This window comes from the organism of the source record quoted next, unplaced genomic scaffold (genome assembly GCF_019419815.1).
Source record: "Pyrus x bretschneideri cultivar Hongxiangsu unplaced genomic scaffold, Pyrus_bretschneideri_v1 Contig124, whole genome shotgun sequence".
Taxonomy (NCBI): Eukaryota; Viridiplantae; Streptophyta; class Magnoliopsida; order Rosales; family Rosaceae; genus Pyrus; species Pyrus x bretschneideri.
The window spans coordinates 551,586-557,585 of record NW_025999418.1 but is presented as its reverse complement, the minus strand read 5'-3'; positions in this window follow the sequence as shown (position 1 = coordinate 557,585).

The following is a 6,000-nucleotide window of genomic DNA, read 5'->3' as shown; positions in this document are numbered from 1 at the left end:
CCCTCACGGTTTTATTTTTGGGAACTCACGAGCAACTTCCCAGTGGGTTACCCATCATGGGATTGCTCTAGCCCCCTTCTCACTTAACTTCAGAGTTCCTACGGAACCCGAAGCCAGTGAGCTCCCAAAAGGCCTCGTGCTAGGTAGGGATGGCAATATACATATAAGGATCACTCCCCTGGGCGATGTGGGATGTCACATCCATAATCCTCACACGCAACATCAGCTTTCTGGATACCACAGACCACTTTTTCAAAGTGCTCTGACAAAGTTAAAACACGTGAACCTTGCAGCGACCACTACATTGCTTTGACTGAGAAGGGTAAACAAACAGCATTACCACTCGCTATTGGGACAATTCCTATATATGTCAACCTCCATCCTCCGCAGCCAGGCAGACCTGCCAAATAAATAAAAAAATGCTCAACCCTTCCTCACATCCAAAATGGCACTCCCAATCTAGCCTCTCGAAATACTCTGTTTTCTTCTCCTTCAATAATACCCATGCCAACCAGCCACATCAGAGCAAGAATATCTCATATCATCAGGGTTGAAAGCAAAAGTATCCCATATCATGCTTTTTCCCTATCTTTTCCTTTACCCTTGCTCTTACCTGCAGGACAAGGAGAAAGAATGCAATCAGTCGGAACCTGAAATCAAACTTTCGATCTATAACTAATTGCCTGGAACCTTTGCCTAGTTGCTTGCCCAGCATTACTGTTTTTCAACAGGCTTACCTAGTTTCATGTGGACCAGTTGCCTTCTAGGCCATTTTCGAGCTAGCTCTGGCCATGTTTTGAACTCCAAAAAGGTAAAATCTTGTTTAACACTTTCCTAGCTTCGTTTTGATATGTTATGGGTTGAATTTGGTTGCGAAACGAGTGAGCTATCGCTGTTTAAAATTTACCTTGAAAATCTGGCCATTTTCTGCAGTTTCCAACAACCAGCGACCAAAAAAAAAAAAACCCGGATCCAAACCCATACACACTAGTCGACCTGTTGACATGGATCCGACCATCCATTTCAAAATTTGGAGGGAATATTCTGTTAACTTTAACAGAATATTTCATCTGAGGATGGAATATTCCATTAAAGTTAACTGTTGATCATTAGTTGACTTTTTCAAAAATTTCTTGGAAACCCTCCTAGGCTAATTTCGACACCCCGAGTTTATTTTTGGCATCTATTTAGTGAAATTCTAAAGTTTTAACGTAGTTAACCACCTTAGGGCTTGGTTGACTTTTTAGTTGACCATTGACTTTTTACAAAAATTACCCAAGACCCTTCTAAGCGTATTTTGACACCCTGATTCCAAATCCACACTCTTTTTTTCCCAAATTAAGTCATTTTAGTTGAGTTTTACTAATGGGTCCCAATATTATGCTTAGGTGCGATTACTATTAGAGACTCTAGCTTTCCTAGTTTGAACGGCTGCGACTTTGGAAGTATCTGTGAGTGGGTTTTTTCTTTTATATAGTATATATATTTGTTTAGTTTTCACATATATATTTAATGATGAATTTTCTACGTGATTGCCATAATTATATTAACGTTTATACGAAAGGTCGTATTGTTGAGAATTATGAAATTATTCTGAATTCTGGGAGATGCATATGTATGCATACTATTATGGGATGCCTTAATTATATTTGCGGCCATGAATAGTGTTATGTTGATTAAAATTATCAATTTACTGTTGCATGAACATATTTACGTTATCTTCTCCTTATGTGATGCATTGATGTTAGTACTCACCTGGGCCAGGGCCAGTCTTTCACATGTATGTTCACATCACACCGCATGCTCACTTTGGATCCATTATAGGTGCCAGTCCTATCCTAGATTGCTATAGGCAATTAGGATTCGTATGTGATGCGGATAGCGCCAGTCTTCACATGCTTGTAGTACACGATCGTAAATCATTATTACACCTAGTCATGTTTGGCACACCCCGACCATAGTCGAGGCATGCTGGCCGACACTTCAAGGTGACGTAATCAAAAAGGATAGTGATACATAAAATACAGAAAAAATTTAAACGAAAGCTAACATTTATTTAATCTAAAGTAGAGAGTGCGCAGTAGTGGGAAGAACGCATAAAACACAAGTGTTCTGAGCATAGATGACAGTATGACATAAGTAGAGAAGTAGAAACTAGTTAAGGTACTTATTACACAACCAGACATAAGCTCCTACATTTATTTGTGGAAATGTCAAAACTGCCAGAGATCCTTCTTACGCCATAGAGAATTCAACTAAGTCCTGGAGGGGCGAAAAATAGAAGGGTGAGTGGGAAAAAATAAAGGGCTTTTGCCGTAAAACACGTATAGCTTCTAGAAAATCATACTACGTATAAGTATGAAATCAAATGTAAATCAATAATAAATCTAGAAATACGCCAATCATAATATCTCAATCGTATCATAAGTAAAATCAAGTGCTCATCAATCTATGCTAATACACGAGTTTATGCAAAGGGAATCAGACATGAACACGAGTTCATGCGAGTACTACATCGGTGTAAGCATTCATGATGAGCAAGTATAATGTATATGAACATGCCATGACAATATATAAATCCTAACAATATAATGGCATTTTTAAAATTAAATAAAACATGGCATGATAGGCGTAAAATTAATCAAAACACTTGTGAAAACTATAAAACTTTATATATATATATATATATATTATATACAAAAACAAATGCCAACTCACTGATTTGTGGTCGGATCATAGCCTCCTAGCCTTGCTTGTCCTCATTCCTCCTCGGGGTAATTCTCACCTATAGGTGAAACAACTATACTAATTAATTAATTAGGACATACATTAAAAGGTTAGGAAAATCCCCCATAGTTTGCTCAAATGGAAGGTTTAAATGTACAAAAACATTCTACTCAACGTCACGAACCTATACGCGTCAACACACGTCGTATTGCATTGTAATCCCAAACTGAATAGGTTTTCCAACCTCTTCTGATTAGCTTAGGTATCCATGACAAATTGCTAGGTGTCACTCATGGTTTGTGGAAGCCCTAAAGGTGTATAATCGCTAAATGAAGAATTGAAAGTAAGTTTCAACTCACAATTGATTTGAAGAGTTTTAATCGCCCACTGCCTTGCTAAAAGGAACCTAATGGATCGTACACTGTGTAAGGTGATGATTGAAGGATATAACAAAGATGAGTAAAGACAATTAAATAATTTAATTGTATATGGCAAGGAATAATTAAAAGCTAATTAATCTAGAACGAAAGGTTCCTTTTAGGCCTTAAGTTAGTTTTGGGTTTCGGGACACAAAAGGGTTTTGGTCCACAAGGCACATAAGGTTTAAGTTGTGTGACAACTAAAAGAGAATGGGCAATTAACCCACTAACAATAGGGAGGCCGGCCATGCTTAGAGAGTGAGTGGGTTTTGGACTTATTACAAGTTTGCCACACCAATGAAGGTAGGTATAAATGTGACTTTATAGCCTTTTCTTCATTAGGGTTTTCTAGGATGAAAAGTGAGAACAACTTTCTCTCTTTTCTCTCTACAACAGTCGGCCACCATGGGAAAATTTACTAGCATCGAATTATTCCATGGTCACTCATCTTCTTCCTCAACCATGCTTGGTGTCGAAACTTAGAGGTCTCCGACTGTGGTGATTTTTGGAGAACCCAATTCTTCCTTCCATATCCAAGAAGACATGGAGCCAAGAAGCAAAGTTCCTGCATCTAAATCCATGGAGTCAAGGAGCAAGGAGACTAAGGAAAGAAGGCCCTCACATGAGTGAATATCCTTTGCTAAGCAAAGAGGTGCTTCAAAGGTATAAAGTTTCTCAACTTACTTTGTTTTGAGTTGAGTCTTGGTTCACCACAACTACTAGGTTTTGAATTTTATGGTTAAAGTTTTCTTTTTGAGTGCATACAAGCATGATTCCACCTTTTAATTGTTAATTGCATGCCTAGATGTTGCTCAAATGAACTAGTTTTCACAAATATTTCCTTTAAGTGGTATCAGAGCCTAGGTCTAGTAGTTGATGAATTGTTTTGGGTTTTGTAGTTCATAGTCTTTGATTTGAATGTTGTAATTGTTACAAGCTTTATTCTTGCTTCTTTGAATGTAAAGTTTGCTTGAAAATTTGCCATCTCAAATGTTGTAGATGTAGTTCATATGAGCATGAATTTTGGAGCTAAAATTTGGTGCCATGTTTATGGGGAAATTCGGCCATATCCAAAGGGTGGATTTTTTGGTTCATGTTTGTCTTGTTAAAAGTGTTTTAAAGTGACTTTTGAAACCCCTAAGTACCCTAGGATATTAACCCTCTTTTGAGTAGTGAAAATTTGAGTTTTATTGAGTGAAAACATTCATGGAGCTCTTATGGGTTTTCATGGATGTTCTTCAATCTTCTTGCTTTGTTCTTGTTGTTCATACCAAGAACAAAAAGTTTGATGTTTTGATTCAAAGTTGTTAGTTGTTTACATAAAGTTTTTGTTAGTGATGGATGGTATGGTTTTTTCAATCAATACCCATACTTATTTTATTATTCACACCATGCCATTCACTTACAACTTTCAATCACCTTTCAAACACACAAATCAACTAACACACACCATCACTACATAGCATGGCCGGCCACCCCTATAATGGGGGTACTTTTGGGGCTTTTATGCAATTATATAAAGTTTTGATACTTTTGTGTTTTTGTACTTTGACCCGAAAGTTTAGATTTTTACATAAAGGCCCAAAATCACTAAAGGACAAATTGTTTTGCTCCTTTAATGAAGTTTTTGCATCTGTTAAAATTTTTGGGTTCTAGTTGTAATTACATGAAGTAGTGGACTTTTGTGGTGTTACAAAGTGACCTCAATAGTTTGTGTTTTGCAATATAGCCCAAAAGGTTGAGGTTGTTGCATTTTTGGCCTAAATTAGTTAAGAACAAAATAGTTTTGTATCTTTAAATGAGAATTGGATTTTCATTTCATTTAGCTCCATCTAAATCAATTCTATGGATATAAAAACCAAATGACAATGTTGCATTCAAGTTTAATTAGTTAAAGCATTAATTAATTATAGAAAGGGTGATTGTGAACCTAAGCCTACAATAATTGAGCTATGTGAAAGGCCATCTCTCAAATTTGTTTGAACCATGGGAATTTGTAGATTAGATTTTGGTTGTAATTTGATATGATCAAATGTTGTAAAAGAGCATAAGCTCTTCTTTACTTTAAAGTAATTTGTTTTGATCAAATATTGTAAAAGAACATAAGCTCTTCTTGACATTGAAGTACTCCTTTCTTGTTTTATTTGATATGCATGAAATTGGAGTAGTAGGGTCCAACGCCCAATAAGAAAACACGCCTTAATGTGAATAAACGCGTAACTAAAATCAATCACCATCCCTAGACCGAGATCCAACACTAGGCTCGTGTTGGATCAAATCAAAGGTTCATAGTCATCCTAAGGCCCTAAGGCAACTATATAGTCCATCAATGAATGCAAAGCTTATGTTAATAGTACCATATACTCATGCCTTAAAAACCATTTTACAAGCATAGTGGGAGTATCATATACTTCTAAATCATTCACATGGACCAATAGTTGTAATAGGACCAAATTGTTTTAATAATATTAAAATGCATGATTATAAGTGATGAGACCTAAAACCCTTAACCAAACTGCTATTAAGTTGACAAGTGTTAGAGTGCTTTGAACACTCTTTCGTGGCCTTTCACCGTGGTAGGCTCCAATCATTTGTGACTCGTACACCGACTTCACCCTATCATGGGGGAGTACAAAGTGCGTGCTTACACTCAGGAGGAGTCCTATATGCATACATTTGTGAAGGTAGGCAACAAGAATGATCAACATCACATCATTATGAGGTTGTTCTTGAACCTCTACCCGAACTTGCATGGTGGGAATGACTTAACTAAGTGCAATGAAGCCAACATCATATCATTGTGAGGCTTCATTCTGTAGAGGCCAAATAAGAAGGGTACTTACATGAGATGTAA